Below are 12,229 nucleotides of genomic sequence, written 5' to 3'. Positions count from 1 at the left end.
AAGTTCTCCCCGTGGTCGCGTGGATTTTTTTTCCTGGTCCTCCGCATTAAAAAAAAAAGCTTTTAAAGTGTTTGGCGACTATTCATTTGCACGCGATAAGCCACTTCGTTGAGCTATCATTTGTGGCCAGATCGCTTCTGAAAATAAGCTACATGGCTCAGTGGGCCTTACCTGGTAAAACTCGGCTACGTCAGTTCAATTCCTGGCCATAGCTAACATCAGTGACGAGTGGTAACTAAACCAATCCTTGGACCCCTGGCCCCTTAATAGCCCGTGCTGACCAGTATGGTGAGGTATGGTCAAACAAACTTTTGCAACAATTAGCATTATTATGAAGGGCCCGATAAGACGAGGTCAATATTTTTTTTAAAGGAGCTCTGGGTATAATAAATATATTACATCATAATGGCAAGTAACCGTTTATGCAACAAATTAGAACAGATAAATGTTGATTTAAAGCTTTCGTGACTGCAGTAATTCATATTCTTAGCTCTTTCGGTAAAGTCACGTTGAAGGGAAACAATAAAATAATAAAATATATATAAAACAATAAAAATTCTCACGACGTTTCGACCATAACGCAAATGATGACCGTTTGCGTTATGGTCGAAACGTCGTGAGAATTTGTATTGTTTTATATATTTTATTATTTTATTGTTTCCCTTCAACGTGACTTTACCGAAAGAGCTAAGACTAGAACAGATAAGTTAACGTGAAAATATCAAACATCACAGCAGCAGCAGCAAATAGGTGCAGGCAGGTTCATGCAGGGCTTTACACAGACAAGAAGCACGGCATCCTCCGGCAACGTCGGCATTCCAAGGTTCTTGTGAACAGTTGGCACAGAGTGGAACAAGGAATGATTCTTGATAGAGCCTTGGTTTGCCGGAAAACAAATTAAGCTCCCGCACCTCCGATTAGCAGAGTTGGATACGTACGGTGTGAAAGAAGTTCAACGTACATGCATACATACGAAGCTGGGATATCCGATTAATGAAGTGATAAAATACACAAGCATGCAATACACCTCGTTAGACATCTGACCCCTCCACATAAAACATTTTAACTATATTTTAAAAAAATGTACACTTCCCATCAACCACAAACCCTTCTGGGAGGCACTGGCCGAAACACGCAAGCTTTTGGCGCGGTTTCAACAGCGACGCTAATGATTATTTAGTGTTACGTATAATATAATATTTCGTCAAACACGTCTGAAAAAGAGAGTACTTGCTTCTAGCGTTGGGTAGTTCACCAGCTTTGGTTCAGGCGGGTCTGTTGATGAGACCCTGCATGTCGAAACAGAAAGTGTAAAAAAAACACTTGATGGCCAACCAGAAAAAGTAGCCAATTGGATGTTTTGTCCACCTTTCTTGATAAGAGAGAAATGATTTAAAGCTTTCGTGACTGCAGTGATTCATATTCTTGGTTCTTTCGGTAAAGTCACGTTGAAGGGGAACAATAAAATAATAAAAATATATATAAAACAATAAAATTCTCACGACGTTTCGACTGTAAGACAAACAGTCATCATCAGGTGTGAAAACCAACGGCAAGAAACTTTTAAATGAAGTGGCGGTTTGTATTTATTTATTTTTAAACGTTAGCACCACGGATAGCGATTTGACAGTTTGTTTAGAAGGACGAGTCCATCTATGTTCGGAAAAGAGGAGGGGGGAGACGAACAATTAATGTATGCTGTCTGAAAGCCACCGTAAGCGTGAACAATCAATTAACACCCGAAATGGTTTATCAAATCCTTCCAATGATTGCTAAGCCAGAATCCATCTTCTCGGTTGAAATTGTCTCTGTGTTTGTATATGTGGATAGCCTCATGAACGAATCTCTCATGGTTGCCAGATGGCTTGCAAACCAATACATACTTCACTTGGAATGGAACTTTCTACAAACAAACTGAGGGCACCCCAATGGGCTCCCCCCTATCTCCGGTTATAGCCAACATTTTCATGGAGAAATTTGAGACTGACGGCATCCAGACTGCCACTCTGCGCCCAACCTTATGGAAGAGGTACGTGGATGACACTTTTGTCATCTGGCCACATGGCCGGCCTGCTCTAGACCAATTCTTCGACCACATCAATTCCATACACCCAGCCATCAGATGTACCATGGAAGTCGAAAAAGATGGCAAGCTACCTTTTTTGGATGTCCTAATAAAAAAGAGACCTGATGGTTCAATGAGCCACTCTGTCTACAGGAAAGCTACCCATACGGATGCTTATCTGAAACCGGATTCCCACCATCATCCATCACAGAAGAATTATCTCATCAAGACTCTGCACCATAGAGCCCAATGCATATCCGACCAGGAACACCAAGCTCTTAAGGCTAGTGGTTACTCCGACTATACAATCCGCAAAGCTATCACTCAAACCATGAAGAAGGACCCTCTTGAGGAGCCTTTAAAGCCATCACTTTACCCTACATTGCGGGGATCACAAAAAAGATATCCATAATCTTGAATAAACACAAGATCCAGGTCCGTTTCAACACATTACAAAAAAAAATCCGTGATCTGGTTCCGTGTGTAAAAGATGTGATTCCGGACATACAGTACCCTGGTGTCTACAAACTAAGTTGCCTCTGTGGTAGTAGTTACATTGGAGAAACCAAACGACATGTCTCGGACAGCATTCGTGAACACAAAGCAGACCTTAAACACGGTAGGACCAACACCTCAGCCGTGGCAGATCACTGTTATAATTCAGTAGGCTCACGTGACATTGACTTCTCCAAGACAGAGGTTATTTGCAAGCCATCTGGCTATCATGAGAGATTCGTTCATGAGGCTATCCACATATACAAACACAGAGACAATTTCAACCGAGAAGATGGATTCTGGCTTTGCAATCATTGGAAGGATTTGATAAACCATTTCGGGCGTTAATTGATTGTTCACGCTTACGGTGGCTTTCAGACAGCATACATTAATTTTTCGTCTCCCCCCTCCTCTTTTCCGAACATAGATGGACTCTTCCTTCTAAACAAACTGACAAATCGCTATCCGTGGTGCGAACGTTTTAAAATAAATTAATAAAATACAAACCGCCACTTCATTTAAAATTTTCTTGCCGTTGGTTTTCACACCTGATGATGACTGTATGTGTTACAGTCGAAACGTTGTGAGAATTGTATTGTTTTATATATATTTTATTATTTTATTGTTTCCCTTCAATGTGACTTTACCAAAAGAACCAAGAATAAGAGAGAAATGCTCATTAAATACCAATAACAATAAAATAATATTTTTATTACAATAAAATTATATTTTTATTATTTTATTGTTTCCCTTCTACGTGACTTTACCGAAAGAACCAAGAATATGAATCCCCGCAGTCACGAAAGCTTTAAATCTTAAAATACCACGCTGTTGGACGTAGTCGGGCGAACCGACTTTTCAATCCACGTAGAGATATGGTGCATTCGGTCCGTGCATGAATCAAACTTTTGACTTATTTCGCCAATAAGCCACTTTTCTTTCCAAATCTAAAATTACCTTCAAAATTACACTCTAGATGTATAATCACGGTGAATTTAAAATATTGACCTAAGATTGCCCAATTAGTGTATTTTGTTTAACGAAGTGAGACCTGAAGTCCAAAATAAAGTGCGGCAAATTGTATTCGTCATGAATTCCAATGTCGAGGTCTGCTAACCACGAGAATGCTTCGAGAGATTTCGCGTAACTGTGCGATTCCTGCTTTGGAGGAGATCCAGACTAAGAGTGGTTTGCTGCGTGGTCCATAGTTTGGGTTGCATAGCCCACAATCGCATTATTGCGGATTGTGTTTTTAATTTATTTTATTTTCCCAGATGTTTTTTTTTTACGAAGCAGATGTTGCGCATCAACGACTTGTTTGACGTTCTGATGCGGGGTTGATGGACCACAGCAATTGACTTTGTGGAATGTCCAACGCCAGGAGGGGGCGACGTTTGGGGTCTTGAATGAGATTGAAAAAAAGTTGAGAGGTCACCCTTTCTGGCAATGCATATATTATTATCATGTTTAAATTTCGACTGAAAACTTTCGTGACTGCAGGAATTCATATTCTTGGTTCTTTCGGTAAAGTCACGTAAATATAAAACAAACAAAAAATAAAATTAAAATAATAAAATAAACCGTAAAATTACTAATTTGAATAATAAACATAAAATAAAAATACAAATACTTCGAAAATAATAAAAGCAAAAATAAAACCACGGTAAAATACAAATAGTAAAATAAAATATATATTTTTGAATTGAAAATAAAAGCAAAAAACTCACGAAGTTTCGATCGCTACACAAGCGGTCTTCATCAGGCGGAAAAGACCGCTTGTGTTGCGATCGAAACGTTTGTGGGTTTTTTTGCTTTTATTATTTTCAATTTATTTTATTAAAAATATATTTTTTCTTTTATTTTACTGTGGGTTTTTTTTTGCTTTTATTTTCAATTAATAATTTGTATTTTTTTTATTAAATTTCATTTAAAAAATTCAATTTACGTGACTTTACCGAAAGAACCAAGAATATTATCATGTTTAATTGCATGTTTACCACAAGTACCGTTGTGTGGTTAATACCTTGCTATTTGGCGTTTGAACACCTGCTGTTTTGTTGCCAAAAAGGCTAAAACCTCTTCTTATTTTTTCATACTTTGCTACTGGCAACAAAAAAGGTCCCATTTTTTGGAACGAGGTTGTTTATTTCGGACGTCTATTGTACAGAAATTAATACTCCATCCTGAAATCAGAACGGGGGTGGGTGCTGAAACAACCGAATATAAATCGGAAGGAGAGAGAAAAAAACTCACGAGAGAATAAATCTAAAATAATATAATCCAGGCTACTGGAGGAATTTATTAAAAACAAAAAAAGGATTTCAAAAGTTTTCTTCTTCGTTTTAGTTTCAGCCAATTTTAGCCGGCAAGAGACGCCGCGCAGGCGAGAGGGTCGGGGCGTGACGTCACTTCCGCTCGGGCCCAACTCCCGGCGAGCACCGCGCGCGGAGCTTCTTTTTTCCTCGTCGCCATTTCCTCTTCGCCTTCTCCCGCCGTGCGGTGTCTGTCACCTCCTCATACTCCTCCGCCTCGTTTGTATCTCTCCCCCACCGCTCTCTCCCTCTCCTTTAGTTCGTACAATCGTCCTAGTCACCGTCTCACGCCTGCCGTGGTGTCTGTGCGGTGTGTGTGCGTGTGCGCGCGCGAGTTTGGTGCTGTGTGGAGCGCTTGTTGGTGTCGTCTTGAGTTCACGCCGTCGCAGCATCGCCATGTTCCGTCCTCGCGGGAACTCGAGCTTGCAGCAGCAGCAACAACAACAACAATACCGCGCGTCTACTCCCTCTCCTCACCACGGCGGCTTCGGGCCCACTCAAGGCGGCCAGCAGAGCACCGCGACCAGTCCCCGAGGAGCCATGCGCTTCGTCTCGGCGACGTCGCCGCAGACGGTTGGGTTTCAGCAACAGCAGCTGATGATGATGCTGTACCAACAGCAGCAGCAGTTCAGTCCGCAGCAGCAGCAGTTCAGTCCGCAGCAGCAGCAGTTCAAGCAGCAGTGCTTCCAAACGCCGTCGCCGCGGTTCAGCCCATACGGACAGCAGCGGAGTCCTCGCGGTGCCCCGTGGCGCGGGGAGACGCCGAGGGGCCGAGCCTCCTGGCAACAGGTAACTACTGCACAGCACGGGGGAGCCGTGGCCTCGAAACCAACAAGGGTTTGACGATACGGCGTAAACACGTGGCTGATGACGGATAAGCTAGAAAGCATATTCGGGAAACATGCATGGGGTTAACGAATAGACGATCATAAACACGGTTAACGGATGCCTTATAAAGTGTACAAATTAACTAGAACCACTGCGTTATGTTTCAAAGAAGGTCCTTGGTAGACTACAAATTGTTCAGAATGCGGTAGGGTGCTCACCTGAACCACCTTCACGTAACCATATTTCCCCGGTTAACTCATAATTTACACTGGCTGCCGGTCTTGAAACGAGTAGAGTTCGAGTCTTCTACTCGTTTTTAAAGCTTTGCAAGGGCTTGCACCACCACATTCACGAGCCAACGCATCGGCACAATCTGCAGACTCTGCCCATCTTCTGTGCCTGCCTCGATCCTGGGGGGTCTGCGTTCCTGGGGTCAGCGGGCGACTCGCTGTGTGCGCCTCGGTTGTGGAATTTTCCCTACCTTTGGAAATTCGTGTAACCGACAATGTGGATAACTTGATAAGTCGCGTCTAAAAACACATTTTCCGTTTATTCTATGTAGCGCTCTACTCTATCGGTCTTTCCTTAATCTTACAAAGGGCCCATTGAGACATTCGTGGAAGGCGCCTAAGAGTTAACTATTGTATAGGTTATAAACTATTCATGACCATGTGGGGTAATGCAGGGTGTTCAAATTATTAACTGCCTCGTATATAGCTGCAGGATATAATATACATTAATGCGAATATAAACTATAATAAAACGTCGTAAAGGTACATCAATGTGCATAATGCACTTTATGGTTTATAAACTGAACCTTATGGCGGTACCCCGGGGGTACCATAGTACCCCTGCTCTCGCATGATGTTCGTGATGCAGTCGTTGTTAGTGTGTTGATGGTCGGCGATGCGGCAATCGACTCATCTCGACGAGATGTACTCACAATGCACCGCCACGGTGCGTACCGCGAGCGTTCAGGGTTTCGGCGCAATCGACCTCGCTGCGTTTCGACATCGCGGAGTGTGGCACCGATTTCGGATCGATTGGTACCCCAGTCGCGGAGTTAAGTAACACCCCTGGACAAAAATAGTGTCCCAGAAATCAAATATTTAATTGCCTCGGGCATTTTGTGTTATTTGGTACCACGGGGTACCGCCGTAAGGATCAACTAACACCTCACGGGGTGTTAACATGATAACACTCGTGAAAGGGGTTTAGTTGCGAGGTTTTACGCGCACATCGAGGCTTCCGAGCCTATAAATACTGCACACGTGCCTTAGGTGATGCAGTTTCAGCCTTATGTCATGCAGAAAACGCCAAAAATTGGGCCACCGTTAGTTGATGTTGGCCGGTTATTGGTCCAACGGCCCACCAACGTTTGGCGCGTAACGTTTGAATGTTCATTTGTTTCCTCCACAGTGCTGCTCATAGCCGCAGCCCGGGTAAACGTTGGGTTGGAATTCTGCAGTCGCGTTGACTCGGGAGTTTCAACTTGATTATGAAATAATATCGTCTGCTGTGAACATAATCCGAGTGGCTTGGTTAGAATTTTTCATTGAACAAGCAGCCTTAGATCCTGAGTTTTAATCCATGCTTATACTAATCGAGGACTTCTGGTTCAGCAAACTTGAGTCTGTGATCAAAATACCCTACACTTTGCTTTTAGCCACGTTGAGCACTCGGAGTCGTTTTTAATCGACATATACACAGAACAAATCGTAGAAACAATTACATTGCCTTCAGGTTGCAGCATTAACCTATCAGGTACCCGTGGAATTAGCTTAATCCCTGAACTTTGTAACCGCGTCATATTTTTTTTAAGCAGTCAGGCGTAATTGTGACAAACGATTTCTCGTCCACAAGGGATCACCAAGGATGCCAGGCTCCCGCTCTCCGTGGCACGGCCGTGCGGACAGGGAGGCTAGTGTGGATTGCTATTACAAGAGCAGCATGGTGCAGGACCCCTGGAGGGGCCTAGTGCCCGTGTCTGTATCCGACGTGGAGGGCGGCAGGGACCGGGAGGTCAGTGGTAGGCACGCAGGACGCTATTTTGGCCGGCTCACGGCCTAAATTCGCTTCCGGGTACTGCAACCGTTCGTGCCCGCTAGAACATTTGTCCTGGCGTGCCGCAGCCACAAGAGCGGGCTATGTCGCCTTCCGATGCAGCAGCAGCAGCACATTCAGCAGCTGTTTGATCAGCATCACTCGTAAGGCGTATTTTATCGCTGAAAAAGTTTTTGTTTTCCCAAACAAAACGAGCTGTCCATTTCTACAACACGAAGAAATGTTCTTTGTATCTGTTATAATCTCAGCAAACGTTTTACTACTACTACAGCTGCACGCATTAAAATGCAGTCACAATGTATTGACATTTGTAAGAGTGGTTACAAATCTCGTGTTTAATACCAGATAGCCCATAGTTTACTTACGGCAGATATCCGCTTGGGAGTTGGGCCGTGAAGTTACATCACACAATAAACAAATTGGTTAATATTTAACATCACCTGATCCAACTAAAAATTGCGTATGTTAACCATCTGTGCACAATGTTGGCTAAAAGGGGAAATTCAACACTTCAAGACAACTTTTCTCAACAGAAACGTCCATCTGCTGTAAATTATTATGGGAAATAATTTCAAACAGGAGGTACATTTTGTGCAGTGTTCACCTCGGCATGGTATGTTTGATTTTATAAGCTAGCTAGGGTATATTTTGCTAAAAAAATAGTTACTGCATTACTTGAGCATTTACCCCCATGTATTCATGAGCTGTGTTAATTGCATGCATTAGATGTCTGACGCCAACACCAGCAACATAATTTTTGGTTTTAATTATGGGTTTGGTTTTTAAAGAGCTTATGGTAAATACATGAAGCTATTTCATACATTTAGTTCAACATTGAGTTTTTTCCCCCCAATAGGTGGTGTATTTATGTATATCATGAAAAAAGGGCAGTTGATGACATTGATTAGTTGACATTTTTGAATGTAACTCCTGTAATACAAAACATTTTGTAGTTTTCTACCATCACTTTCCTGTATAAACAGTAGTATTTATTTTGACGAGAAGGCAGCTTTGCCAATTGTTTTGTAAATGTTACTGCTCAACAAAGATAAATAAGGGTTTTTGTAATAAAGATAAGTTTGTGTGTATCATTTAAAATACATTTGCCAACTGCTTCACTTACAACTGCACTACTACACAAGTGTGTAAGCGTGTCAATTACCCTGATGTTGATGATGAACACCAGCACTGACATGGTTATCAATATTTTTCATATTAATTATGAATGCCTCATGTTTAGCATTGTCACTTTCAAGTCACTGCAGAATTTCACAATTATATTGTATACCTCTCGTCATTAATGAAATAAGTACTGCCCATTTTCATTTATCAACACTGATGACGGTGAGTTGAAAATTGTGGAGAGGTGCATGCTTCAAATTACTAAAATAAAATGTTATTTTACCAGGTAAGGCCCACTGAGCTATATAGCTATTTTTCAGAGGCGACCTGGCCACAAATGATAGTTCAGTGAAGTGGGCTGTGTGGGAATTTAAAGCAGCCAAATACTCAAAACGTTTCAATATCTTGAGGGAAAAGCTGGAGGACCTGGAGAACAATCCACGCGACCACTGGGAGATCGTCCAACCAAATATACAGGTTTGGGATTGAACCCATACCCTGTGTATCAGGTGAGGTAGTTAACATCTCGCCATTGGTGAGGAAGAGGAACCCTTAGATTAAAAAAAACACAATTGGTTTAGGCAGGACACGTGACTAGAAGGTATGATTGCCAGTGGTCGATGCTAACGGAGTGGTAGAATGAAAGAACACTCCAGAGGTTACGTCCACTACCGACTTATAAGAAAATGAAGTGACTGCTTGGGGAGGGAGGCCTTAATCCACCAATGCAGCTTAACCATATTCTGGCCCCGGGTGGAGAGAGAATTGGCAATCCCTTGTATGTACTTTGCACCGTACGTAGCTAATCGGAGGTGCAGGGCAAGGATAATAACTAAAAGAGCAGTTCTAAAGAAATGAGTTTTAGATTGAGGTGCATATCTCCAGTGGCTTAATATCGAAAGAAAGAGCGTTCCAGACGGCCGCAGAAGAGCATCTGCGCGCGAAGCAAGGATGACTGTGGAGTTCGCATTATGGTTTGTATTGTGCTTTATATCTGGCCAGCACTGTGATTATTGCCACCTTATAATGGTTCGTTCGGCAACCAGAAACCTATGCAGCTCTGCTAACAGTAGCTGGGGTGAATTGCAATAATCGAACCTTGTTGATGCAATACAGCGCCACCGTGTTGGATATAAAATTTTAAGGACCCGACTACATTTTGCACGTGGTTATGAAACGAAATTCTGATCGCGTGGTTCCGATGCCCTTTGAGTAAAAAAGTGAATCATGGAGTCTGTGACGAACACCCAAAATCTGCCAAGCTTTTGTCCCAACTGCGTGATTGTATCCATGTTTTAATTTGTGTCTCCCCATGTCTCTATCTTTGTGTGTCTGCCCAACTTGACCAAATTCAAACGTAACATCTCGGTCCGTCATTTTTTCCAGCTGCAACGATGAATGAAATCATGCTGTTATAGTTGTGCAACAGACTGCACTCCTTCGGGTGCTGAGCTTGATAATCTATGCGCTCCATCTTACGCGGGGCACGATAACGCTGCAAATTATCATTAATACAGCTAGTATAAGTTGCTGCTATTGGGGACTTCTGGAACACCCGCCAAATAGAGCGAGGACAAATGCTCGTGTTGTTTAGACGCTCTATCAATGTATTCTTGACCTGCTGCATTATTGTACAGACAACGTTATGTTTTTCTTACGCATACGTGTTCAATAAGGCTGGCTCTTATTGCAGGGCCATTGGAGGGAAAAATATCGTGTGTGTGTATGGTATTGCTTTTTATTTGCCAATAACATCTGATAACCCAGCGGCTATTGTTTAAATCATTGGAATGCTGACGAGACTCCTAAGGTGGAAACACGTTGAAAGCGTTCCGCTTGCTTCGACAGAAAGCTGCAGGATGTTCGGAAAGACAACGGGAGACTGATCCGACTAAAACGGGTTTTATTACACGACGGACATGGAGCAAAAAATATAAAAACTCACAATGTGTAAGTAACAAAAAAGCGACGTTTCAAGCTATACCTCTGATGTGTGGTGTGCTAACCACGGCGTGTAACAGTCGACGCGGCCTGTTATAGGTTCCAGTGCAAGTCCCGTACCAAGGGGCCGTCCGTAAATGACGTCACGCACCTAGGGGGGGGGGTGAGAAGTGTGACGTCACATCAAAATGCGCAACTTTAAATAGACAACACGTTCTACTTAATTAAATCGACTTTTAAATAAAAGTTTTCTACAACAACAGAGTGCAGCGCCACATTAAATACGCACTACAATTTTCTTGCAGTGGTTTTTCACACCTGATGATGGTTGCTTGTGTTGCAGTCGAAACGTGAGAATTTTTTATTTTATTGTTTCCCTTCTACGTGACTTCACCGAAAGAACCAAGAATATGAATCCCTGCAGTCACGAAAGCTTTAAATCAAAATTTTACAATGACAATAGTTTAAAGCGATTTGAAGCATGTTTTGGGGGGGGGCAGAGCTTTGTGACGTCATATTTGAGGGGGGATCAAGACTCGCGTAACGTCATTTATGGACTGCCCCCAATTAATAAAATATTTTCAATACGAGTGAATGATTTGATAATCCCTACCAATTTCAAATGGTCATCGCGTAATTCACCGGTAAGAGTGCCGCAGTAATAAAACAAAAAAATTGGATCCACCAAAGCTCTGCCGCCTCTGGTGGAGCCGGTCACGCGCAGCGGTGTCTTCTGAGCGTGACGTCATAACGAGATAACTGGGGGCTGGCGTTCATTGGTTGCGGTGTGACGTCACAATGCGGATCCGTTCGTTTACATTGGTTCCGGAGAACCTCAACTTTGGGTAAACGTTCGGGGTGGATTAATTGACATGCTAATGTCTGCTCCAGCAGCTGACCCACCTCTATTTAAGGCCTCGACACAGAGGCATTGGGTCTCTGTCTCTCTGTGTCTGCGTTGTCTGCGCGTGATGTCTGTGCTTTTTTCTCACATTTATTTCTACCGGATGACGGTTGCTTGTGTTGAAATCGAAACGTCGTACTCTATGTAATTTATTTTCATTCTACACGTGACTTTAATGAAAGAACCAAAGAGTAATTCCTGCAGTCACGAAAGCTTCAACTCAGGTTTTAACGTTACAATGTTGGCGCGTCCGCTTTGGCTGCGCCAACGCCGCACTCGCTGGCGGTGACGTCACCGCGCTGCGTACGTCGCGGCGTTGTCGGTGCGTCCCTACGTCATCGGATTCTCGTGCGCTCGCCCGATAGACGTCAGTGGTCGCTTTTAACGCGTTGACGTCACGATGTTGACGTGCCGCTTCCAGCACGAGCTTTACGCGATGACGTCGCGGGCGTTCGCGATGACTTTACGGGCGTGCGCGATGACGTCGCGGGCGTACGC

The sequence above is a fragment of the Petromyzon marinus genome, chromosome 39 (genome assembly GCF_048934315.1).
Source record: "Petromyzon marinus isolate PM22_M1 ecotype Great Lakes invasive population chromosome 39, UKy_Petmar_22M1.pri1.0, whole genome shotgun sequence".
NCBI lineage: Eukaryota > Metazoa > Chordata > Hyperoartia > Petromyzontiformes > Petromyzontidae > Petromyzon > Petromyzon marinus.
The sequence above is the reverse complement of the archived record's forward strand: the minus strand, read 5'-3'. Positions refer to the sequence as shown.